This window comes from Falco punctatus (genome assembly GCF_963210335.1).
Source record: "Falco punctatus genome assembly, chromosome: 4".
Taxonomy (NCBI): domain Eukaryota; kingdom Metazoa; phylum Chordata; class Aves; order Falconiformes; family Falconidae; genus Falco; species Falco punctatus.
Window position 1 is genome coordinate 104,710,788 of NC_137583.1, and position 27,930 is coordinate 104,738,717.

At 40.8% G+C, this 27,930-nt stretch overlaps 1 protein-coding gene across 11 annotated transcripts in view; it reads left to right on the forward strand.

Annotated features, from left to right (window-relative positions):
* The window catches only part of THRB (thyroid hormone receptor beta), a 181,541-nt gene that overhangs the window by 94,975 nt on the left and 58,636 nt on the right, over window positions 1-27,930 (forward strand). The gene's annotated exons all lie outside the window — the stretch shown is intronic.

Genomic DNA, 27,930 nt, shown 5'->3' on the forward strand with positions numbered 1-27,930 from the left:
GAGTACTACATCTTCAGGGATGTAAGAGCCCCAAAATAGCAGCATATAAAATTTTAAAATCAGTGATATGATAAACTCCGACAGTACCAGCCTGTGTTTGAGTGAGTCATGTGATAAATAAGTTATGGGAGTGATAGTGAGATGCAGTTATAGCAATAAGAAGTAACTTGTCAAATGAAAGAGAAATTGAAGTTTGTATTTAATTTGTCCTAATTAGATTCAGGAAAAGTTTTGACTTGCTTTCTGCCCCTGAACTTTTTTTTGTATCTTCTCTAGATGCACTTATAGCCAACTCTGACTCAGGGGCATTTAACTAAGATGACTGAAATGGTTATTATCCTCTGGAGCTGCTGCTTTTCCTATCAGGAACACTCCTGAGCTATTGCAGTTTATAACCTAGCATAATGTCAGCTAAAACTTTTGGCTATTTTGACTGATGTACCTTGTATTTCAGGCAGATTTGTTTCTGCATTTCTATCATTAAACATAAGCTTTCCAAGCAATTGCCAGTTACTGTTCCTAGTGAATTGAAAGCATGGACTAGCCTGCCATCATGTCAAATCTGATAATTACTTTTTACTCATAAGCGGCTCTGGAAATCCAAACAACTAAGCCTGTTTGTCCTGTGTGCTTTCATTTAATGTACTGGTTCATTTTCACATCAGGTAGTTTCTCAGCCCTCCTGGCTGATGTTTTAACACCACAAGAAGACCCTATCAGTCTTGCATGAAGTGTTAGTGCTGTGCTTAGTGGTGCATCAGTGAATTGTATCTTGCGTGGCCTGACTTACAGTTTACTGTGAACAAATTACCCAGGGTTATAGATTTGCTAAGAGGTAGTGTTTATAGGCACTAAGATATAAGAGTATTTATAGGCACCATGACACCCGTTTCCCGCCGGGGTCCTTTCCCTGTCTGGGTTGTGTGCTGCCTGCCCCTGCCCTAAGTGGGATGTGGAGCAGTGCCAGAGGTGCTCTTGGCAGCACGGTTATGGGCTCTTTCTGGCCTGACCCCAAAACAAGGGCACAGGTAAGGAGCAGAGGTGGCTACAGCCTGGTTTTGAATGGAGTTGCTGTTGGTTTCTCTGCCTTGGCTCAGTGTTTAGCTGTGGCCTCTGTAACGCTGTCAAGGTCTGGTCCATGGGAAGGGAGAGGCTGCTCCACTGCTACAGCTGCAGGTCCTGGTCTAGGCACCGCAGGTATAAATGAAGAGGTGCCGCTGAGCAGGAGCGGTGCTCTGGGTGTCCTGGCAGGAGAGCGCATAGCACCTCTGCTGCTTTTTTGGCTGGACCAGACGGGAAACCTCCCCGCCTTGCTGTCTGCTTGGGCTGCCAATGGATGCTGTCTGTACGACTAATGAGATAAGCAAACCTCTCCATCCCTACCCTCGTGTGCAAAAGCAATGCACTTTGCTATAACGTGTCGTTTCTATTGCATATTAAAACTAAGCTGTTAAAATATTGTGGATTAAACCGTTAACATCCACTTTTTCACTCATACAGGGTCCACAAACACTGCCTATATAAGGGATTAAGAGTGCATAGCTGTAGGTGTTATCAGTGAACAAGGAGAGCTGTGTTCTTACTAGCTAGCAGCAGTGCAGCTTCTTCTGAATTCATGAGAAATCCTTTTGCAGCTTGTAAGCAATTGCAGTCATTTTTGCAGGATTTCTTCTATAATAGGAATTGCTGTTGTGACATTCTTAGTTCTTTTCAGGTTCAACCAAACTGTACTTAGGTGAGGCCATTATTGTATTTTTTTCTGAATGAACATGCCGAAGAAATGCCTAAATCCATCAGAATATTTTAAGGGGAAAATCCCACCCTATTTAACTGCTGTACTATTGTGAGCTTTGTGGACAGTTCAGCAGTGGATTATGTTTTTCAGAGATTTTGTCTGGTGCTAAAAAAAACAAGCTTTCTGATGTATGCCAGAGTTACATGGAATACATATAAGAGCTAAAATTGAGCATACCTCTTGTAAAGGAAAACTAAAATTGGAATGAAAATATACTAAACTGTGGTGTGAGTGAAATGTGACAGTGACTTACTTCTATGCAAAATTTAAGCTAGAAAGTGAAAAATGGTAAAAGCTAAATAGTAGCTAGCACAAGTAAATAGTATTTGTCTTCAAAGGGCCATAGGGATTTTCCTGCATTTCAGAAGATCCATAAGATGGTTTGGCTTGACTTTCAGGTACTGCAGCCGAAGCAAAGAAGTTGAGTAACTGTCCGTAGCAGGGCTGAAATGAAATTCAGATATTGCTGGTCTCTCCTCTTGTTCTCCAGTTGCTTGACTGTCAAGGCAGACTGACACCAAATTGTCAGGAAGATCTACAAGTTCTTGTTGATTATTTTTTTTAACTTGTTTAGCGACTTTGTCTCTGTAACAGACATTTGTACCACAAATGCATAAAAGCGGTTTGAGCATGTCTGCTTCTGAATATATTTTATTTTTAGAAAAATTTTCCCCTGTTCTTACCATTTCCTGTGGTTTTACTCTGGAGCGTGATGGATGAAGAAGGCTACTTGTGTGATTAAGATATACGAATAGAAATTGTATGTCCTGGGTGTACACATGCAAGTCAAGTGGGATGGTCAGTGCTAACAACAAGTGGACTTACTCACCTGTAAAAGAATGTTTGTCTTATTAGAAGCATGTAGAGCTGAGGCTGCACCGAGGTTTGAAAATCCCTGTGGGATCCATGTAGGAAAGTGTCCATAAAAGTGATGTTAAATCAGTGAGAGTGTAGAAACAGTATGTTCACCTGTAGTAAGCAGTGAGAGAGTGGAGTTAAACAAGAGCGAGACACACTGGAATGAGTGTTGACACATGGAGTTAATTGAGGACAATTAAGTCTGTGTGTAGACAAGAAGTACATAGTCCATTTGAATTGCATGGTATTATGTGAGTAAAGGGTGCAGGATTAGACCCATTGTTTACAGATTTACCTAATGCTTTAAACTATTTGGATGAATGGTGTTACACAAATGTTACTCATAATTATTATTTAATTATGACCACATGTTTACTTTGAACGTAGTCCTATACTTAATATGTAGGAAAGCCAGGATAATATTGCAGCTTCAGTGTGTGAGCTACTGTTTGCCAAGCAGCGTTTTGCTAATGGCTTCTCTTTTCGTGTCATGAAAATGCCTCCCTGGCCTGTGAAGTTGCAGTGGTTACGGTATGTAATAGACAAATAGCTTTCACAAAAATACCTTCAGCTAGAACATTTTGAAGCAGTTGCATCTGAGATAGAATGCTAACTTATTAAAATTAATACTATTATATATGCTGCCTGTGTATTGTTTCAAAGTACCTGAGATGCCAGTATTTCATTCTGGTTACATTGAGAGCGCAGAAAGCAAATTTCATAGCATGATTCATAAGATCAGGAGTGCTACAGGATTTCTATAATTCATATGTTGCTACTTGCATTGGCATTTAAATGTTTAAACTGTTATAAAATTTCAGGTTCTTTAAATTTTAATCTAGTTTTTTTGACTCCTAAGCAGAATTAAGTGATTCCCTCTGTAATTCTGTGTTTTGAGGTTTTCCTTTGCTCAGATCTTCCACTTCAGATGCTGTGGAAAGCTTACGATAAGTTTATGAGTGGCTACAGATATAAGCAAGGAAAAGAGCTTAGTGGGGGGGTTGTATCTTTTCATTTTTGTTCTTTTTTTAAGGAACCTGATAAGAAATATATTTCTGAGTGGTATACAGTATATCCTAGGTTGCAAGAGATGGGATGCTGTTCTGTCCTTTTTAAGTTAATTCTTTTTTAAGAGACTAAAGACAATGGAGAGTGTTAACCTTTTCTTTAGAATGCTTTTAGTTCTTTGGATGGAGCTATCTCAGTCCCTCCACACGTGGCATTTTACTATGATTGTTGGGGCTTCTGAGAAGGAAAAAAGACCTCTCTTGAGCACAGGGCTGTGCGCATGGAATTGAGAGATCAACCCTGTTAATTCAAGAAATATTAGTCTTTCCTTTAACCCAATACAGGAATCTTCTGAATCCTGACTCTCTCAGTTTCTGAATCCTGACTCTCTCAGTTTCTGAATCCTGACTCTCTCAGTTCCTGAATCCTTTATAGTGACTGCAGCTCATATGTTTCTTGTTTTTTAAAAGCACTTGTTTTTCCCTGTGGGCCTCCCCTGACATGCTTGCCCCTCGATAGATGAGCTTGTGAACCCTACTCAACGCATGTAGAAGAAGATCCATGAGTCTTCTGGCCATGTCAGGCTTAAGGTGGCATGACACTTAGCATGTACACCAAAAAAGCTTGTGTTTCTTCTGTGTTTCTGTACATTTGCCCTGAACGCCTGTTTGCTTTGGGGGGAAATGACTTTTCTAATACTTTTTTTTTTTAATTGAAATATTCAATCATTTAATATAGATGTATTTTTTCTAAGGGGAAAAGGGGAGACATTCTGATTCCTGTTGGAGAGAAGAAACTTTTAAAAAAACTTGTGGGTGTTCAAAGTTTACTTAAACTTTCTTTCACACAAAAAGACATTCTGTTCTAGATGACTGTTTCTGCTTGAAAACAAAGTATTTTGATAGAATAAATTTACATTGAATTTGAAATTATTTCTGAAAGGAGGCTTGGTTTTAAGAAGCCACTTTGGCCCTTCAATTTATTATTTTGTGTAGAAACGAAGGTAAAAATAATTTGTGAACGCAGTTCCCTTGCAAAGGCTTGAGTCTCTGCCCAAGGCTCAAGCATTCCTTTGCCTTCCTCTGTGTTTTTCCAGCCCTGCCATAGGATTGAATGTTTGAATATTGTAGTGTCAACAGCTCCTTGTATTTTTGCTTGATGCAGTTGAGCAAAAGTTTTGACATTCAGCTGAAATGTTTGAGGAGCCATTACCAGCATAATTCTGCTTCTTAAGTAAATCTCATCTTGGTGCTTGAAATCTAAATGGATTAATATTTTTAATGTCTTGTTTACAATGCTGCCTATGAAAGCCTGTATTTGTCTACTTGCCAGCCTTCCTTCTTGGCCAGGAACTGTTCTGGCGTGAATCTCCATGCTGGGCTCCCATCCATTTTCCTTGAGTCTCTCTGGTTCCCTCCCTTTTCCTCAGGGGCTCTCTGGAAGATTGTCAGAAGGGCTTTAATTTCTTGAGCAAGTCAGCTTTTCTTGACTCCTAAATATTTCTGCCTCAGCCCTAAATTTCAGAGTTTGCCAGCCAACCACAGATGGCTTGCCCTGGTGGTGTTACAAAAAAACACATATTTTCTCAGGTTTTGATGAAAACAAACCTAAAAACAAACCAGTGTTCGCTTTGTGAGTGGGCAGAAAAAGATGGTTAAGAAAAAAGAATCTTGAGTTCTGTGCATGTATGTGTGTTTCTTCACAAGGTGCCCAGCAGTCATGATGGAGTAAAGGTGAGCTAGTAGATAACTCCCAACGTAGATTGTATACATTATAGCATACTACAGTATTTACCAGCAGAGCCATGCTAGCTGGGAATGCCAGGAAAACCCCAAAAATCCACCAATAAAAAAAAAATAAAAATCGTGCAGTCTGGTGGCCCTGGCTTAGATAAGATTCTTAGATTTAGATATAGACTTCAGGGGTAGTCAGGTTCGTAGAGGAGAGTCAGGAGACTTGCTTGAGTGTGACATAAGCCCAAGTGCTAAAGCAGCACGTAAGTTATTAGAAAGTAGAAACCAGGGGTGTATGATATCAGACTACATTATGGTAAAATTATGCAGCTGTAGGTACGGTGAACCCTGACTTCTGAGCAGGCCAGCAAATCCTCACTAGTGGTTATTTTGATATGTGATACCCTGATGCTAATCTAAGGAGTTGAATGCAAAACCAGAGAAACGCCAGCAACAATAACAACCCTTAGCCGAGTGAGGAGCGCTTGGCAGTGCTCGCTGCCTTCCTAGGAACGGAGAGTGAGCACGAGCTAACTCAGTGACAGGGTGCACGGTTCGCGTGGAGGGATCGATGGATCCTTGCACAGTCCCGAGTCGGGTACATGTGGAAGGAAGAGGTGGTGTCTCCGCATCACGACTGAGACTGGTAATCGGACAGCCCCCACAGGGCAACAAGAACTTCTGCTTGGTCTGTCTTTGAATTGGGTGGGGGTTTGGTGCCCGGTCTGGTGTTGGGAGTGCAGTGGGTTGGCAGCCCTGGAGGAGCAAAGCCTGGCCTGGAGACCTGTTTCACCGGCCTGCCCCTGCCCTCAGACCGGCCGGAGCTGCTGTGACCTGCGGTGGAGGAGCAGCCACGTTGTCCTCTGCCATCGGCACGGCACTGGCCTGCCTCCCGCCCATCATCTCCATCAGGAGCTGGGCTCAGGCCTCCTGGGAGCGTCCAGTTGTGCTGGAGGTGAAGATGGAGGCGCAGATGAGAGGAGACAGCTGAACTCCTCTGTGCCTGCCTGCAAGGGACTGCAGGGGACAGCCGTACCCCAGGAGGGAGGGAGGGAGCGAGTGAGTGAAGGCCTGTTTGTGCATGTAAATGCTGATTTCCAAAGAGGTTTTAATTTCTGGTTCTTAACATGCCATTTAGTTTTGAAAACATGGTATTACTCAAAATGAGGTGGATTGGTGAGACAAAATCATCTTGACAATCTTTCATTACAGATACACAAGATATGTAAGTACCCTTAACATTTTAGAGACTAGCATGTCTGGCACTAAAAATTTATGAGAAATATAAATAGCAGGGATAAGGGAAAAGGAAATTTGGATTTAATATGCAAAGTGGCCAAGTATTTGGCTACCCTTTATCCATTACTGATCATTCTCTCTGCTGTTCAGAAATTATTTGGAGTTGGGGTTTCTCAGGGTGGGTTTTTTTTTAAAGCATCCTTGACTTTCTCAGACATCAGGATTACTAGATGAATGTACAAACATGAGTGTGTGAGTCAGGAAACATGGCAGCGGAGGTGGCTGTGTGAGCGAGGCTGTAGGTAAACAGAAATAAAGTTAATTGGCAGTTTTCTTCTATAGCACGGGCAGCTGAAGTCCTCGCTGGAAGAAATTTTCTTTTCCCATTATCCTTTAGCATTCTCTTGGAGGGATTGTCTCAAGGGAAGTGAGTGAGTCAGAAAATATGCCAAGTTCATGTCATGGCTGTTTCGGTATTTCTTTCTCTTGCTGGCCTCCAGGAGCTTTATTGGCAAGTGTTTTTAAAGGAAATGTTGGCACAGGAAAGCCTTATTGTTTATGTCATGAAAGTCTCTTGGCGTCTTCTGCCTTGTTATTTTCTCCCTTAAATGGGGAAATTGGGGGGGGGGGGGGGGGGGGGGAGGCGGGGGGAGATGGGACTGAGAAAGGAAAAGAGGAGAGAAGCAGAGTATTAAGTTCAAGACTGTTGAGGGTTGCTACCACAACTGTTCTCCCTACATCAGGATGTATCTTGGTGAGTCCTTTCTTTTTCTTTTTCTCTGTTGCTGCTTTGCAGGCTCTGCTGCAGCCAGTGGATCAATTTTTAAATGTTTCCTCTTCATGTTTTTCAAGATGTGGCATTTACAGAGCTTTATGAAAGAGAGAAGCCAGCAGTTTTCTGGTGGGCTCTCCTTTGCCAGAACAAGGCAGGGAGAGGCAAATGCAGAGCCCAGCCAGGATCAGCTCACTGCCACCTTCTCACACATGGAGCAGGGCTCTGTGATGGGCCGTTGAGGACATTTCATTAAATTCTTTTCTGTTTCGTGTAAGGTTTGCATACAAAATACAATGTGATTTACAGAAAAAAAAAATAATCGGGAAGTTCTGTGGAGCAGATGCAGTGGGTAAAGACAGGAACAATAGCGAAACGCTGCATGGTCAGAAATGCTGCTTGTTGAAAACCAAAGCAGAAAGCAAAAGCATTCATTTAAATGTATAAGCATTCTTAAAAACAAAACAAAACCAAAAAACAAATCAACCCCCACCACCACCCCTAAACTTATTCATATGCACTTAGGCAATTCTGGCATAACATAAAAGCAGACAAAAAAAGAATTATGTCCAGTGCAGCAATAAAAGTTGCTGTAACCTATTACACTCAAATTAGGTGAAAGTTGTGAAGTCTCTGAGGATGCTATTAAAGAATTAATTGTTAACATTTCAAAGAATGTTTCAGTATTTAGTATTTTGTGATTTGGAAAGTAAAAAGTTAACTCTGCTTGTGATATGTCATGGCAGAAAGTCTGTTTCTAAACCAGGTTCATTTTCATCTATGATATTTGCCTCTCTGATATTTAGGTGTGCAACTCGAAGATACAGAATGAAAATTCTTTCAGGTTAAAGCAAAGATATGCACTGATGCACAGAAGGAGCACAACCCTATTTCTTCTGGATTTGCTACCAGCAATAGAAAAAAAAAATACTAAGGCAAACTTATTTTTGTGAGCTGAACATAGAGAAAATGACATCTAAACAAATTTTGTTTGTACCCAGTTAAACTAAGGGTTGTCTGTGGGATTAAATATGTATTTCAAGACTGTGATGCAGTTCATGTGATGTCTCTTCAAATACTGAGTATTTGTTGCTACATAATACATCTTTTTATTGTGGCATCTTGCATTTTAGTGATGCTTTTTTGGAATGCTCTTTTTCAAAGGAAAGAAAATGATTAATCTTCACTCTTAAAACCCACATTGTTTCACTTTTCAACTCTTTCTTGTGATTTTGTTTTCTGACTTACCTATTTGTGGGTCTATGCAAAAATATGTAGTATATAATAGTTCAATTTGTGGAAGTTTTTCCCTCCCCCCACTTCCAATTTTGCACTTTGATTTGCTCAGACCTTGCCTTCACTTTCTTTGAAAATGTATATACAATCAAAGAAGGTTACTTTAGAGTAAGACTTCTCATGGAACATGCATTTCTAGACCTGAATATTCTTAGAGCTTGTTATTTTTTCAGATTTAGGATCTTGTTCAGACTGTTCCAGGAAAAGTAACTGGCTGCCAGCATTAGAATCCAGGGAACTAGAACCTGGATTTTTTTTGGAAAACATCTTTAGGAGAGGTGTCTGTGGCACTTATATTCCCGCTTTCAAGTATTTTTACCAAGGTTGATCCTTAAGAATTGTTTTGTTTTGTAAAATTACAGTCATAAAGCCAGGAAAAATGCCCCTTCTAGTAAGCACTAGCTGATTTGCTTATAATTTCTTTGGTTGAACATCAATCTGTAACAATATAGTCACTTTTAAAAGGACATCCTAGTTGCATATGGTATCTTGCAAGTGAACCATTTTCAGTATGTTGCAGTTGTTACCTAGAATAAGACATAAGATTTTCCTGTTTTTCTCTGTATGTCATTACATATATCTGAACCTATGAATGTATTCGAATAGTTACAAGTATGTCAAAAGCTAAGCGCTGTAATACTTATGAGAATATCACCGTGGATTTTTCTTCTGTGTTAGGAATTTCTCAGTTTTAGCACATAGAAACTTTTGTGCTGTGTTCCTTGCATCTCATGTCATAACACGAGAAAAACCAAACCATAAAACAGGGTGTGAATAACTGTACTTTGGCCTTTGTCTGCTATCCACTTAACCAGTGAGCCAAAATTCTTTAGACGTGACAGTAAAAGCGCAATATTAAATCATCAGCCTACACCTACTGCTCCAGTGTCAGATACACTGTGACAATATTGCTTTATTGCTATGTGGGAACATGAAGTGAAATACATTAGAGCTCTGTTAACAGAGTGTCACAATGACATTTTGAGTGGAAAATTACAATTTTTCTGAATGAAAAGTTCAATTCAAAACCTCCTGGGTTAGGTAAGCCTGTGCTAGACGCAGGGGACAGTTCCCTCATGACCCTGTTTCATCCTGGCAGACTGCTCTGTGTGAGGTGTCTGGCGTTGCCTAAGCCAGAGGGTAGGACACGCTCCCCCAGCACCGGGAGCCGCTGGCCCTGTACCCCCCGGCTGTGCCTGAATATCCCGGGGTCCCCAGTTGCACCTACATTTCAGCTTCTCTGAGAGGCTGCAGGTCCAGGGGGTGCATGACCCTGGCTCCCCAAACTGGGTTTTCTTGAAACTTTGGCTTATGAGACATCAGCAACAAATATAACATCAACAGGGAGGACTTTTGTCAGATGTGGAGAGAAACTATGCACAAACCCACCAAACGGTGCACTGCAGCCCGCTCCCTCCCAGCTGTGCTGCTGGTCACCCCAGGCTGGGTGCTGTCCTCCTGCTCCTCCTCCAGGCTCCTGGCCACAGCTGACAAGTGCTGCAGTCCTCCCAGCATCCCGCTGGAGGGAGGCCCTGATGGCTTCTCTTCCCCCACGTCCAGCTCCCGCTTTGCCATGACACTTGCCAGAACCTGCAGGTTTTTCAGACTTCAGTGTTCCTGTCAAGCTGGGTGAAAGCCATCCGGCAGGCAGAAGGTGTGGATGGGGCAAAGGGAGGGAAGGTGATGGTGGAGTAGGGCACAGCCACTCCAGTAAACCTTATTTCCTTAGGAAATTGCATTGGAAATATCCTCCTCTGTCCCCTGAAGCTTTGAAGTCACCCGTGAGCTTGGAAGCCCTCAATTTGGGCTGCTTCATTGGTGTTAGGCTTGTTGGTTTCCTATGCAATGAACTCTTAAGAAAGCTACCTTCTCCATTTTGAAAGCTTTCTCCCCTCTCCCACACCTCCATGCATTTTTATTACATTGAAGAAAGAGGGAAATAATAATTAAAAAAAACAGATATGGCAAATAACAAGCTTGTAAAAAAATGGTTTTTCCATAATTCATAACCACTCATTTTCTGACAGCCAAATTCTGTCACATGTACGTAAAGAGCTGGTCAGGATGATGAGTACTGTCAAACCACAGCTACAGTTTAACTCTGCAGAGTGGAATGAATGGGAACAGGGAGTCAATTATAATTTAGGATTGTGTTGTTCATCGTGCAGGCTAAACAGCATGGCTTAACAGGGAGAGGTCAAAATTCACACGTTTACCCGGTTCTCCAAGGGAGGCAATGATTTGCAGAAAAAATGTGATCCGGTTATAATCTACTTGGATTTCCAAACATTTTCAATAGGGTTCTTTCCTGAAGGCTTATAAAGAATTAAAGCTGCCGTGCGATGAAAGGGAAACTCTTGTCATGAATTAATAGCAGGTTAAAAGTTAGGAAGCAACGGGGAGTAAATGGTCAAGTTTTACAATGAAGGGAAGTCACCAATGGAGTCCCGTAGGCATCAGTCCAAGCATCTGGGTGGTTCAGTACCTGAAAAAGGGGGTTAATATTGGAGTAATAAAGCTTGCTGACAGAGCTACAGTCAACTGAGAAGAGCTGTAGAAAGATCTGACAGTATTGAGTGTGACTGAGTAATAAGATGGCAGAGGAAACTCAGTGACAGTAAATGTTAATATTTTTAAAAGAAGAAGAATTGCAGTCATAGTGGACTTGCGACCACTTAGGAAAAAAGTGCTAGTGTTTCATAGATGCTTCTATAAAGGTAACAACTGAATGCCCATCAGATGTAAAAAACAAACGCAAGTTTTCAGGAAGGAGACAGAGAAAAATGCCATTTTCTCCATGTTTCTCTGTGTAGGACTGCATCCGAGTGATGCGATCTTCATTCTGACCTTTTAAGAATTTCTTGTCTGTAGTGTTAGAGCACATACAACAGCACAATATTTTCCATCTTTAGATGCATCTTTTTCTGACGTGCTCTAGAAACCCTGTAATACTGAAGAACAAATGAAGATAGACTCAGAATTTTATTCCTTTAAATTTTTCCAATATGAAATAGAGTATCAATATTGTTAATCTTACTGCTAATTAAGAAAAAAAAGTATGAAGAGTGTATCTGAAAAATAAAATGTGTAAAGCCCTATCTGTATGAAATCTCATGCTGGGAAGAATTACAAATGTAAGTAGATTTATACTAAATAGAAGTTCTCCTTAATAAGTAAGGGTAGGTCAGCTGGCGAGCGTTCTGCGTACTTTGCTGTAGCGTGCCTGTCTTCCATTATGTTTTATTGCAGGATGTGTTGGTCTCGTAGAGCTTTTTGAATGGGTGGGTTCAGATGTATGTGCTTACAGCTCTTACACCTATCAAACCCTGTACTTATTCCTGAGCAATTTTACCCAGGATAACTTGTGCCTGTAGGTATTAAGTATTAAACACCTGTATCGTGTCCATAAATATGTAAAATTTATGAGTTTTTCATAGGTATTTCACAGGTAGAATAACTTACGTATTTTGCATAGATTTCAGTTATCCTTTAAGTTACAAACTAGTACATTGTGTGGTATGTGTACTGCATTTAGTGATTTCCACTTTTTCCTCCCCGTCTGTCTGAAGATTTCAGATATTTAACAGGAGAAAAATATTCTAATGATACATTCATGATTTCATTGGTCTTTGGATCATTTGCTTATGATTTTATATGATGTTAAAAGTTCCCAATTTTTAACAAAAAAATCTGCAAAATTCTTTGTCACCTACAAAAGGCTTGAAATCATTCTGACCAGACTGCTCTTCACAATTATGTAGTGGCATTCAAGTAGCTTAAAAAATAATTATTGCTTCCCTGATACAAAAAGAAAAGATAGGTTATGCTAATGTTGTTCTAATGTTCATTTAATATATATATAGAAATAATAAGTAATTTTACAATTCACATATACACTCCGATTTAAATAGAAAAAGATTGAAGTTGAAGAAAAGCAGAATAAACTTTGATTGATAATCAGCATGTTTTTTCATGGAAAAAGTAATGCAAAGATTGCCACTGTATAAATAGATTGTGCATAATGAAAGAAAATGTTATTTCTGCATTACTTAATTTCTCATTTTTCTTCCTGACATTTTGAATCAAGCATTAGTCTGGAGAACAGATTCAAAATATCAAGAGGTAAAACAAAAAGCTAAACTTTGTCTTCAGGATGTAGTTTCATTAACTTGATTGGGCATTACTCAGAGCAGATCCATTTTTAGCATATTGCATTTGCATACTGACCTTTTCTGCACTGTGAATGAAAATCGGTGCTGTGATGTGTTGATTAATCCCGTAAAATAACATTTAAGACTTTATTTAAATATATTCTTAGGTGAACAATAATGACATCAAATCTAGTACAATTAAAAAAAATCCATTACAATAATAAAAATAAATATGGATGGCTTCCAGATAGTAGAAATAGATGGTCTTGCAAAGCTAAGTCTTATTTTCAGAAATGCTGACTGACATTCTCCTTCTGCCTTTGGTAGCCATCACTAAAGTGCAGAACTGTTGAAAGTTTAACCATCTTATGCAGGATAGATCTAGACATTGGGTCTGAAATGGGGGAGTGCATACATTTGCATGTGTGCATATACTGACAACATTAATTTGGAAAAATACTGGCTAACGACTTGAGACAGAGTAGCTACTCCAGGTGAGCTACATAAATGGACACTTTTATTCCTCTTTCAGTGTGATCTCTAGATAGTTTAATTTAAACTGAAAGCAGACTCACTCCAGAGGAAATAATCTGGAATAGTTCAGGTGTAGATTGCCCTAAGTAATGACTGAGAAATACGTATGTAACTACGTTGTCCTCCTGAGGTCCCAGGTGGAGTACCCACTCCAGTTTCACATCGTAGGAGAAATAATGAGCAACAGGAGAGAGTCTAGGCAAGAGTGTCGAGAAGTATCAAAGGCATGGGAAGCTTGAGTTCTAAGCAAAGTTTTAGCGAAGCACAGCAGCTTAGTTTTGCACAAAGATGATCGGGAAGATCATGATAATACATGAAATGCATAAAAGTTAGCTGCAAGGAGGGAAAGCCAGCATTGCCTGTGGATATAGCAGGACACTGGGAGTTGAATTTACAATAAGAGAACTCTGTATTGGGAAAAACACTCTTAACTAAAGGAAGAGGTGATCAATAGAAGAGGTTGCTTAGGATAGGTGAGGCGTTTGAAGCTAGCATAAATGGGCATGGATTTACAAGAGACATACACCAACTAGCAAATCTCTTAGTACCCACATGGTGAGGTGTTCGCTTTGTCTCAGGTAAGATGTGCTAAGGTAGTCCTGATAGGTAACCTCTAGTATACCAGAATTTATGTAAAACCCTGTAAGATGAAAACCCTTTCAAACTTTTCTGTCCCTTCACCCTGCACTTACTGCAAATCCTGCTTATGAATTACGGCAGCACCCACCCTGCTAGCATGTCCGTAGGGACAGGCAAAGTAAATGCACCGCTGGACTGGAGCTGTTGCCTTTGAATTGAATTGAATTTGAATTGAAAGAATGAACTTCAGACTTACCGAAATGCTAAAAGCTTGTTGAAAGCAGCAATTAAATTCTTAATGCAAGGCTTGAGGATGTTTCATTGCTATACACAAATTGGGAAAATACATGCAGATTGTACTGTTTCAGAGAGGTTATTCGGTGTTTAACTTTCTGCTATGTTTCTTGGAAAGAGGAAGCAAGTTTTCCGTCCTTCACACTCCGACGTTCATTATGAATGCCATTTGCTGTACAGCCTACTGTGGCACCTTCTTTAATTAGCACTTGCATTTTCTTCTCCTGGAGAGGATTGTGATAGTGGCAGATTTGATGTTTTTATTACCAGAGAGATGGGAAAGGCTCCTGTAACTTTTATAACTGATCAGCTGAGGCAGCCTGGTTGCCCGTGGTTCCTAATGAGCAGCGCATGACACAGTGCAGAGTATTGGCAAGATTAACGAACCCAGGTTTCCTTACCAGCAGACTGACTTGTAATAGCAATATAGAGAAGGAGCGAGAGCATTAGCACATACTCGGTAATGCAGCATTACACTGAAATGAAAATCCTTTGCAACCAGCTACAGAAACGTGCTAAAACACCAGGTTTGTATTTGCAAATAGTAATTCATGCAAATGGTTGCAGACTGACCACTGCTAAAAGACTGAAGCCCTAAAGGGGGAATCAGCTATAGACCCTATTTTTGGAAGGTATTCCCATGTGGGAGAATAGATCAGAATATGCTCCCCTCCAAAAATGTTCCAGTTCTCTTGGCAACAGCCAAGGATATTTTTTCTTAGTTAAAGCCCTTGACAGTACCTTTGTGACATCTTTAACAGCTCCCCTTATTTTATGACAAGAAATTATTATCACATAAAACCCCTGAATCGAATAATAGTAATTCCAATGTCTTCTAATCAGTGGATTCCTGCAAAGTTTTCCTCCTTATTGGTGAAATTGTTTTCTGCATTGTTTTGTTTGGAAAGCCAATGACACTTGTTACGATTTCTGACTAAGAATTTGCAAATACCAGATTTTCATTTGAAGTTCCTGATTTGGCGATACAAACAGCTCTAAGGAAGCATAATCTTTTGGTAATCTTGAAATGGTGAGGACACAGAGAGACTCATTTGAGTTGAATCACGTATTATAACCATTCAAGTCATACTTTGGCAAGTAAAGTGCTTAAAAAACACCCACTGATTTCTTTATATTTCCTGACTCTTAAGGAAGACCAGAAGGATGAAACGTTAGGAGTCTGTATGAAGGGGAGATGAAAGAAGACTAACAAACTAAAGATGGGCTTTATCCTGTGGTCCCTCAAGGAGCTGAGCACCTGCCCACTGGAGGGACCAGTGACTTTATCTGGAGATCAAAACGCTAAGCACAGTACAGGAGTCCTTTGTAGGTAAACGCATGAAGGTTTTGCTTTGTGACACCTATTTCTCAGAGCCTGAAGATTATTTCAGGCTCAGTTCTTGGGGTTCCTTATGGCACTTCTACATGAACCCCACTCCAGCTGCCCACAGCGAGACATGCCTTGGAGAGAAGTGAAGGTAACTCCCACCCCTAAGCTAGTGGATTGGGGCTGATAGCACTCACTTCTGGAGCCAGGCAAGTCAGATCTGTCCCTGTCTCCCAAAAGCAGGAGGAAATGCCCTACACACAGCAGATCAGGTTTGCAGCAGTGAGACTTCCCTGTCTCTCCTCTTCTGTGATCAGATCTCCAGCTCTGTGCCTCCTTGCTAGGAAGGTAGCATCAGCCACAGTGAGGGTCTCTCGGTAGCCCTGCTGAAGTTGTTGTTCTTTTTATAAAAAATACTTAAATATTCCCTGAAACCACAGAAAGAAAAATGTCAGTCTCTTCTGGGAGAAATCTGCGCAGCGTGAAACTGAAATCAGCCTGGAGTTGTTTTACATAGATTTAAAAAAAAAACCAAAAAACAGAACACAACAAAATAAATATCCATCAACTGTGAAAGAATACTGAGAAAAACAAATATTCACCAGCATCAAGTGAGGGTTCGTTTGGTGAATGCGTAAAAAGATTTCTTCAGGAGGTGAATTACATGGTAATACAAATGTTGTAAGGTGGAAGAATATTTCAGAAACCAGTTATCCAGTTCCAGAGCAGCTGAGACTTACAAACAACGACTGCTCAAAGCCAGCTAAAATTTCAGCTGAAGCCCTCGCTGTTGGTCAGTGCATTTGAGTTGTGTGACAGTGTACCAGTGAGGGCTGTGGAACTGCAAATGCGCAGCGCGCTGCTCTTCTCCTGGGTGGTGTAGGCAGCTTTCTGCTCCAGGCTGCTGCCTACCTTGCCTGCTGCCTGGAGCTCTCTCTGCTTTTCCATGAAAGAATATAAGCAGTGGGTAGAAGTTCTCTTGAGTTAAAGGGAACAGGATCAGGCTGTGATTCAGGATCAGACTGCTTGTCGGTTTTTTGCTTTTGCAAAGTCAAAGTTGGGGATCTTGTCTTTATCCAGCCTATCTGAAAGAGGGAACCAACAATCATTGTAAAGGGGAGCTTCGCCTGTGATCATTCTTGTGTACAGCTACCAAATGTTATATATGGGCCCCAAATAAAATCTGAGTTTTAGAATAAAAGCCTGGAGAACCATGATTACCCCTGCCTAAGAATGACGGAAAGGCATTTGCCCGTATATTCATCTTGATTTTTTAAAAATCAAACCAGTGCAAATTCTTTCCATCTGATATCATTATTTTAAAATCTGTTGGGAATTCAGTAGTTCATAATAAAAAACAAAAATTGTTTTACCTGCATGTCAGAAGTTTTCCTCATGCAGTAACCATTTTAAAAAAGCATACAATTTATTTTATGTTATTTTATCTTCTAAATGTGATTGTTGACACTGCATGTAGGTTTATCTACTTCCAAAGTATTGGCTATTTCAGTGATGCACAAATCCCAACAAAGAGAGCTTTTTCTGTAGCAGCTTAAAATTTCGTTCCTATTAAAAAGCACACTATATATATAAAAAAAGACCCTCTTCATGCGAGAGCATTAAAAAAGAATGTATGGTACTGTTAAATATTCCAGTGGGCTGCTAAACCAAACAAGAAAAATGCTGGCAATGGCTAACATTCCAAATCCCAGATTCTTCTTAGGAGTGCCTGCATTCACCAGCGTTACACAGCTTTGTGCAACTGTGTGCATTTGTAGCACTGAACGGTGCTTTGCTCAGTTGTAAATGTTCTGTGAACACAGGAGGTGCTATTCAGTGGAGATTCATTTGCTGCCTCTGAGAAAATGGAACAGGTTTCATAAAAAAATCCTTGTAGTGAGTAAGAGGCAATATATTTAGTGAAGTTTCTGAGTTTGTATCCACTGTAGATGTCTTGTTGTGGATCCAGTCAGATTTCTTTCTGCAAGTTGGTCTCTGGATTCTGTTAAGTCTTCTCCTTAATGAACAAGCCCCTTTTTCTTCTTTTTTTCTATCTCCAATTGAGAGTTTTAGGACACCCTTTTTATTTTTGAGGATACGGACTCTCATAGATGAATTCTTTTTCCTCTCCGGTATCTGACTTCATATTCGAAGCAAACTTCAGAAGCGTAGCCAGCACCCGAAGGCAGCACATCTGTCTGCTGGAAAACTAAACCTTAGTTAATTCACCCATCAGCATCAGTAGTCTACACCCTCAGTGGGGGTGTTTGGATGCGTATCTCTATAAGGATAATGTGCTACATAATCTTTTTGAGGATAATTTGTGCAGTATCTAGAGATGGTAGTATTTACAAGGAAAACCGTGCCTGTATAAAACCAATTGAAAAAAGAACTAAGGGTTATTTTAGAAAAGTGCCAATGGAAAAAACAGTTGGAAAGGAAGAGACTTCTGTTTTCACCTACTCCCTATTGTCTCAAAAACAACGCTTTCAACGTAAGAGTGCAATAATTTCACGTAGCGTTTTTCTGAAGAAATATGGGTATTTCAGTTTCATTACCCTCTTGGCTGCTCACTGAATTTGAAGGCGTTAACTCCTTCTTTGGGACTAGGCAAGCAGTGAAGTGGCTTTGGATGATTTTGCCGGCATACATATGTTGTGTAAAGGCATATAAAAATAATCATCCCCTCCTAGCCAGTGAAATTATCCTGGCAAAGCCCCTAATACATATGAAGCTATGCCAATGAAAAAGTGCCACTGCCTCTGTCGGTTTAGCTGAAACCATTCTGGGGAGATGACGCGGTGTTGGTGGGAGAGGGTTTCCTTCTGCTGGTGTGTGTGTGAGGAGGAGGTCGGGAAGAGGCTGACACTGTCAGGTCTGGCACAGGCACCACCACAGCAACACTGGATGCTCAATCCATCCACCTGGGATGTTCCCCTGTGCCCATCCCGCCTGGACCTTCCAAGCACTCCCAGCAGGTCAGCACACACGTGTGCTCAGAACAACAGGCTTGGTCGGTTGGTCTGATTTAGGACAACAGGCTGCAGTGGTCAAGGGCATGGCCACCTGATAGATACCACCAAGCAGCCCCGGTTAATGTTATTTGCCTCTGCTGTTACCCCTTTTGTCATGTCTTGACCCTCCTTTTTGCTGCCCTTGTGTCTTTTTTCTCCACTCCAGTCTCTTCCCAAATAAATAACCCGCCCTTATCTGCGGTTTTCCCCTTTGATCCCATTTTTTCCACATTCATCCCAACTCGGTATTTCAGCCACCATTGCCTAGGGAATCCTGGCCTTAAGTGACGTGATGGGTCCTGGTGGCCCTGCGTGGTTGTACTCCCCAGCAGGACCTTTGCCCTCCCCTCATCTGTGACATTCAGCCATTTCTTGCCAAGCGCCCCTTCACCCATCAGTTAAATCCAGCTGGCCATCACTTTTGTTGGCAGCATTGCCAGCATCCTTCTGCCCGCCTGGTGTCCTTCCCAGAGCTAGGAATTCCCACCCAGACTTCACAGGTGGGCTGGGATCAACATCTCGGACCCTACAGGAAGCTTTAAAGCAGACCTTGGGCAGCGCCATGGGAGCGGGAGAGCAGTGATCGGAGCAGTGCCAGCAGCCCTGTGACCTGTGGCCGAGGGCAGCAGCTCACGTGAAAACGGCAGGCGTGAGCCAATTTGGAGAGGTGTCAAAGGGGAGCTGGGTAATGTCCCTAAATGATGTATTCCCGTGGGCAAAATTTTTCGGCCCAATTTTGAAAAAGCCATCTTGTTGCCACTGTTATTGCTTCCAAAGGGTAGATGTCCAACAAAGGATCGACCTCTTTGAACCTGGTGAAGGAAGTAAATAAGAGGCTAAAGTGAAGGAATAAACTTGGATGGGCAGAGGAAAAGGCTATCCTTCATAAAATACAAAAGTGTGGCCCCTTGCCCAGGCAGACTGCAAAAGTAAAGTAAGGTAAAAGTTGTGTAAGGGTTGCAGGAATGATGGTCCCAGTAAACTTTACTGAGCCTGCTCAATAAAAATGAGTGCACATGAAGAACAGAATTTGGCATGAGAAGCTCTTTGTGTCCTAATCCGTGCTGGAGGAACGTGGTACAAAATAGCTGACATCAATAGAAAGATGCCCTCTACCTCAGTGGGCCTTCCAGCAGACCTTTATCTTTTCTTTTACTATCTTAATGCTGGCAGGATGACTAATACAGACAGATAGCCTAAAGCTGACAATGACATCTTAAATCTGTCCTGGAGGATTGAACAGAATATTTGTTTCTACAGCTGTGCAGGGTTTTCATGAATTGTAGCCCATTACTCAACAGAAAAAGTGTAAGGATGAATAAAACCAAAATGAAATACATATAAAATGTAGTAAAAGGATATATGATTTAAAAAATAATAAAAAAAGAGAGAACTGGAAGAGAAACATGTATTTTGGCTATAGCTGTTGACCACAATAGTTCACAAATAAAGCCCAGCGTGGCTGTGAATTTTAGCAGATGCATGGGTTTGTAGTGATGTCAGTTTGTTCAGGAGAGAAGAGATGTCTGTGTTACTAAAGCATTTCCAATCATCCAGCACTGTCAACTTCAAGCGCTCAAGAACTGTGAGTCAGGTCATTACTGGCAACTACTTTTTCATTCTGAATTTTTAAGACTTTTTTTGTTTCATTTTACTGTCGGTATGTGAGCAAGGACAGCACTTTATAGTCTGCTGTACCCTGACTACAAAGCTGTAGTTTCTGTGCCTGTTCAGAAAATCCTAATAAGTATACCAGTCTCACTTTTGAGAGATCTACAAAGATGTTTTTTAAAAAATAAGCAGCTGGTTTTAAAACATACCTCATCCTGTTTCACAAATCTTTTTTTTTCTGTAATTTGGTTAGGATACCTCAAAGAAAATTCTAATTTTAAGTCATTATAAATAACTTCTTATGTAAGATTCTTCAGCAACTTCACAGATAGTGAAAAATAAGCCCTCTTCAGAAGCTAGTGCATTTTGTGCTTCCCTTATAATCAAACTGCTTTATTGTTCAGACCGAAGCCTCTCAGTGGATGGCAAAACATGAAAATAAATCTGGGAATCCTGTTTTTCCATAAAAAGCACCAAAAAGTTGGTTGCAAATACCTTTTTTTGGACAATACGAGGTGTTCTCTCATTCTGTCAATGTTTTCAGGGGTTTTCTAGTTAATCTATCTGCTTTTCTTAGTGAAAATACTGTTTTGAATCTCACAAAAGAACAGCCCAGAAACCTCCATGCTGTATTTTTTTTTTCCACAGAAATTTCACGATGAGCTTTTGCAATCGCCACATATTGTATCTTGGCACAAAACGCTACCTCTGCTTATGGTTTGCATCATTAAATATCAGATTGGCTGCTCACTGTGTTTATAGGATACAACAAGAAATAGCCTGTTAAATCTGGCTGGTTGGTAAAACTGGTGTTTGTTGAATCATTGCACTACTGTGTTCCCACATCATACAGAGAACAAAATCCCATAAAACTAATAAGCTGTAAAATAGAATTGAAGTCAATGGCAAAGAATATGGCCAAATGTAGTAAATAAATTGAGAATAACTTTTTTGAAGTCTAAAAATGTGATCCCCAAAGTGTAAACCTGAAATGCAATCTGTAAAACTTTTTGAAGTAAAAAATGCATGCCAAGCATATATAATATTAATAATAGCAGTTCTGATGGCTTATCTGTAGATCTTACTGGCATACTGTTGTAACTGAAGTATTATCATCTCCACCTTATGGATGAGGAAGCTGGGTTACCGTAAAAATAAATTTTCAACACGGAACATGAGGCAGTGCTGACTCCAATTCCCACTGCAACTCCCAGCTTTAATTATTTTTCTGTGAGCTTCATTTGTTTCTCTTCATGATACAGAACTTGTTCTTTCAGCACAAGGTAATTTGGGTAACGTTGGATGTAGATTAGATCCATATATTAATACTTACGAAACTTAGTAATTCTAAAATTGCTCTGATAGATTAGCTCCTTCCCATCATTGGATGGGAAGATGTCTACATCCTTAATTTAGATCGGTGTGTCACTTTTGACAGTATTTTACTGCTCAAGACACTATGGAAAACAACAGGAAAAGACCGTCTCTGATGCTTTTTTAGCACGTTTCCAGATAAGCCTGATGGGAGGTATGTGAACTATCACTTTTAAGATCGTGTATTTCCACTGTCCTTTCCAATATCATGTGATGCTGCTGAGGTAAATCACGGGAAGCCTCATTATCAACAACGCAGAGATGACATCCCTTTCTGCTTCTCCTGATTGATGAGAGTGGCATAGAAACTGGCTCTGGGTGTCTGGCTAAAATCAAACTGCATGTTAGTTAAGTAGAGATGATGCTAAACAGAGTTAAATCTGCTGGAAAAGTAGCGGTTTCCATCTTGCCGTGTTTGGGAGTCATTTTGCTTGTGGCTTCTCCCTTGGCTCTCTTTGGCTTCTTCGTTTTCTGCATTTTCAGGGCAATTTTTCCAGAGATAAGCAGAGAGAACTCATCTGGTAACTTCACTTGAATAATCCACACATTTGTATCTTCTGTCCCTTACTAGTGCAGTGCATTTACATAGAGCTTTGGAACAGAAAACTGCAATTCGTTGAATCTATCCAGTATGCTGCGCCACTGGAAGCGCACCCCATTTTATCACTGTCTTGCCCCTAGGGCTCCATACCAGGGCAGATCCAGTATTTTCCTGCTAACCTTTGAAGTCATCTGTGCTGGATGTCTTCAAGTTTTCTTTGAATGGTGGTTGTCCCTCTCTGCAAGCTGCATCCCTGAAGGATCTGTTCTGCAGACGGCAGATACACAGGAGCAGGAGGCAAGGAATGAGTCATTAAGGCCATGGCTTTGGCGTTTGGTAGTGGAGCCCCCAGATCTGATATCCTTGGGGATGAAATGCAGCATCCAGTTTTCCTGTTAGACATTCACACAAACAAAATTTGAAACTAGAACAGAAGGAGAGACTGGAAAATTGGCAAATTGGAAAGGAGGAGAAGGGAGAGAGGCGAGAATTATGTTTTAAAAGAAAAGTCCGGACCGTTCCACTAACTCAGGAGAGCAAAGAAACTGATGCCACCCTGGTGTTAACTCGATCACATACCATCGTGAAGCAGTATAGTACTGAGAGTTTAAAGAACTTAGTAAAAGGGGTGGATAAGATTCCCCCTTGTATTTTTGGTGCACTGTCTGGGGAAAGTGGGTCTGCTCATACCAGGGTTTTGCTTAGGACAGCGGGAGGATGCTGGTTCCATAGAAGCTTCCCTCTGCCCTCCTAGGACCCCCAGTGCTACTGCTTTGACAAATACATGCCTTAAGTCCCAAATACTTTACCTCTGTTAGGGGTTGAATGCAGGCAGTGGTGAAACTGGAAAGATCTGAAGGTACAGAGCCAACAACTGGCGAACCAGGGAAGGTGAAAGAGCTGCAGATGTCCAGCTCCCACCTTGAGCGAAGCTGGTGGTGCAGGACAGGGCTTTACAATTGATTTTCCCCTGCTTGTTCTTTCCCTGCCATTCTCCCGGAGGCTTGGGCTGCTTGTGTGTTGTCTCCAGCGTGAACCTCTGTCTGTGTGCACCTAAGCGCAGGCCATCACAGTGCTCTGCTTCTTTCAGTGGTTTGGTTTTCTCTGTCAGTCTAAGCTTTTAGAACATCTGCTCAGAGCCTTATCATCTCAAGATCGGTCACAGATGGGTCATATAAAGATGGGTCATATAATATTAAAGAACATTCAGAATACAGCTGTTAGGAATATCTTTCTGAGTCTCAATTCAGTTCCATTGCTGCATCTTTGCCCCTCCTTTCTAAGCAAATGCAAGCTTTCTGATTGCATCCTTCCTCTCTGTACAACAGCTCTACCTATTTATTGGGCTTTTGATGGCTTCTGCCTGACAGGCTGTACTGTCCCTGAAGACCAATCCAAAGGCTCCTCATTAAAAATTTAAAAGCCACCACTGCGTCTTCCATTCTGCTTTGTGTCGTTCTGCAGTTCCCTCATCTTCCTCTGCACCTGTAAGCTTTGTCTCGCAGTGGAAGTGCTAGAAAAACAAGTGCAGATGTGGGGTGCTCTGCTGAAGTAGGGTACAAAGACTGGGGGGTGGCAAGGTGAGCTCCCCAGGCACACTGCCCATGGAGGTGTGGAGCTACTGAGATCGGCGAGGAAGGCGTCGGGATGAATGCAGTGGTAGAAATCTGGCAGCAACAAAATGCTGTACTGGAATCTTCCAGCTGTTGAGTCGTGTCTTGGTACCCTGTAGCCAAAGGTAAAATGCATAGGTGACAGAGCAGGCTGAAAAGGTTGATTACAGCTTCCTCACTGGACAGAAAGAATGTCTTTTGGAAGGGTTGTGTAGGTCTTATTAAGGTGTGATCCATAAACTTGTGTAATTTTGTAGACTTTTTTTTCTGATGGGAACAAGGAAGAAAATATTCAACATCTAGGCTAATCTTGGATTTTAGTATTATTAACGAATTCCCAGAACAAAGTCTATGTGGGAAGTCCAGCTTGCTAAATCTGCCAGCTTTCATACGTAGTCTTTATTATTTATTTGACCAATAGTTACATTTAGGTAATTTAGCAAAGGTATGGACTTGGGTTCTTGCTGGAAATTTATTCTCATTTCTCATCAGTACTAGATTCTTGGCTTTATTTAGTACTAAAGGGAAATCAACCTTACCAATTGATATTGCTGTTCTCTAGAACACGCAGCAAGCACTTTTTAGTGCCTTTCTTCAGTGTATAAGGATCCAAATACCAAAAAAAAAAGTTGTAATGGACTGTGTTATCTTTGGGGGTGGAGTTTCCCCCCAGTTCAAGACTTATAATCTTCAAAGGTGTTTCAAAAACCTTCAGAAATCATTTTAACGATTAAAAAGTAAGTTCAGTGCACAGAGTCATAAATACTCTAGTTGATTGCAAAAGGCATAAAGCCCTGGTGTGTTCCACCGGGGTGCCATTTTATGAGACAGGGTGACCCTCGTCTCCCTGCCCTTCCCTCCTTGCAGGGTGGGCTCCTGCCGCTTTGTGCCAGCTGCGGTGCTCGCCCACCACCTCACAGGGCTCAAACCCAGCACAAAATGAACCAGCAAAGAAGTGGGTACTTTCTGCAGGGTCGGTGAAGCGAGTCAGGTCATGCAAGGGGTAGAAGGGGAATGTACTACAGAGAAAAAAAAATCTTTTATGTCCATCCTCAGTTTTTATGGTGTTTTATATGAAGGTATTAAAGTGTGCTCTCTGTCGTCCCCATGCGTAAAACTCCCTGTTCCCCATGTGTAAGATCCTCTCTATTCCCTTTATTTGAAGCTTTTAATATAAAGCGTTGCATTTCATGGAGCTCTGCTATGCAGCAAAGTAAGCATTGTGGTGATAGGTATTTTCTAGAACTATCAGCATAAGTATTTCTTTATTAAAAATGATTTCAAAAAACAAAATAATGCCCAGTCTGATTATATGCAAGAAACAAAAAATGCCCTCCCACGTTTGCAGTAAACTTTAATCCATTAGACATTAAAACAAAATCACCTAAGGAAAGCAGCTTAACTCTTCTTTATCTTCAGCAACTAAAGCAGTTTTGCAGAGCCACCTGTAACTCAGAGTGGTTCAACAGCTCCCCACTCATGACCCCGTACAACCATAGCAGGAACTAAATAAACCCTACTTACTAGCAATTAAAGTGATTTAATTTAAAACGCAATGACAGATACATAATGGATTAATTACAAAATAAGTAATTAGCAAATAGGATGGAAAAGGTTAAAAGGTTGTGGACTTCTGTTGTTTGCTTAAGAGAGATAGCGAAATCATCAGCGATTAAACTTTTTCTTTATTTTGGGGCCTGACTATTATTGTTAGCTGTAAATGAAGCAGCAGACGAGAGGTTCAGAAAAAAAAAAAAGGAAGAAATCGCTGTTTTATCGGACATACTGAAAGGCCATTGTTGACACTGAGGCTATGTGATTTGTTTCTAGTCTGCGCTCAAAATTAGGTTGGCATCTCTAATGTTTGTATTTAATATTAGGTTATATGCCTCTTCTGAAAAGAAGTAGTTGTCCTCTCCACTCTCCACAATGAAGCCCCAGTGAGGGCAGGAAAAAAGGTGCAGGGAGCGAGAGAGGTTAGAGCACACCTCTGAGGAAACTCTGCTGCCTTAAAGAATAAATGAGTGAAGTTTTTTGTTGGGAATACACCATAATGTGTTTGTTCTCCAAAAAATGAGGATAAAAAAGAATAGGACTTTTAATAGGGTAACTTCTGAGCTGTGAAAATCCTCAGCTGAATTCTAGTTAACTTCATGCGGTTCTGGTCATATATACAGAGCCATTGCAGAGGGTGCAAGCAATCTTCTGTTAAAATAAGCAAGGTAAGAGCTTCTGCTTCATTTTCACAGGTATTATTCCTTCTCTCCATGACTCCTGTCTGCCCAAAACCATAAGCAAATGGGCGTTTAGATAGTTTTAATAGTCGTATTTTATAACCACCAGCTTATTGCCAGGTAACTTGAAACCCTTTATTTATTGATAATAATTACAAATATATTTATGTATCTACAAAACATGTGGTTTATATTTTGAAATTTCAGAGGGAATGTTTGCAGAAAGCTTTTTCTAACTTGAGCCTGATTGTTAGTGAAGTAATTGAATTTTTTCTTTTGAAAAATAAGCTTTTGGGTAAACCTCAGAAATATCAATATGGGCTTCTCCATTTCAAAATATCAATTAAAACCAGGCAGGAATTCTCCTTTTTAAATATAGCTGCCCTCTAACCTAATCACATATCCACCAGCAACCATTAGCATAATTTAACCAAATTTTCCGTAACAGTGGCATTCTTCCAACATCCCTTGCTCTCTTTTGAGCACGGTTCTCATGCGCTCACTTTGCTGTCACTTTACCAAGCCATAGTTAACTCTCAACCGATACATGTTAGTCCAGCCCCTTAATCATTTAACTTTACTGTCCGTACCTCCTTTTCTATTATTCATACTTTTTTTGTGTCTCTGGTGCCTTCATCGTGCCTCCAGGGATATTATCTGCCTTACTGCTTGACGTGAGACCTGAACCTGCACATCCAGAAATGCCCTGTCCCCTTTCGGTGTGTGTCGCGCTGTCAGCATCTGTCTTATGGGCATTTCCCTTGAGCTGCTTCTGCAGTGGCAGGCAAAGGCTCCAGGACCACCAGTTCGACTTGCAGAAAGGATCTGCACAGATTTTTAGCTAGCCTTTACCCCCCACCCCCCACCCCTAGGTTTTGCTGGCTAGGGATACAGATTTCAGAAAACAGCTAACTTCTTGTTCTGCTCCGTTACCTTAATGTTGTTGAAAATAAGCTTCTTCAAAGTTTTCCCCCACTTACAATTGAATTTAAGCCATACATTTCAGGTCTGGAATCTGTGTAGAACATTTCAGAATTCAGTGGTTTTGCAGTTCAGCTATCAGTTTTTAGGACGTACAGATTCAGGTTTGGAAAACTCGTCAAGTTGCAAAACCCATGAGGCTAAATCCATAACTGTAACAGCATCTCTTGTTCTCTTTTCCAAGGGTCTCTGCAAAGTTCTGTATATTTGCACAGTGTAATTCAAGGCCCACAATACAGATGATGAGTTTTCAGTATTTAGAATTATTTTTTAAACTAAGTGGTGGCTCTTTGAATGTCTGGTTAAGAAAAGCAGAAAGCCTAAAGCTGCATTAATTCTGCTGTTCATATCTGAATCCCTAAGAATAGCTCAAACAAATGCCAGTACCAATCTGTAGGGTAGTACTTACCCCTATTCAGAGTGACATTTGTAGTTTAGAACATACTCACTTCTGCTTCACTGATTTTTTAGACACAGCATATATAAGATGCATGGACAAAATGCATTTCTGTTAACAAGATTCATCCTGGTATCTCCCCTCCTGACATTTAGAAAACATTCTTTTTTTCTTAATCCATTTCATCATGAGGGTGGAAAATCACCAGTTTCAATGAAAGTCTTTGAAATTTAGTATCTTTGGGATTATCTGCTGTTAGTCAGTTGTAGGGATTTACTGGGTAATTCAAGACGGCCTTCGTCTAATACACGCTTCGCAGTGAGTAATAAGAGAAATTAGCATCGAAGATAAAACTGTCCCTGGTTGAAATCTCAGGGAAAGCTAATGTTTCATGAGTTGACAGAACAAAACAAAGAAGAAAAGTTTTATGTCTAAACAGTTGTGTGAATGGAACTCCCATACGCTGGAGGATGAACATGTAAGCCATGAACACACAAAAAACACAGGAATAAACACTTAAATATGAGGTCTTATATATTATCCCTTTTGCTTTTCTAGCATGCTTGGCCCTCCGGGATG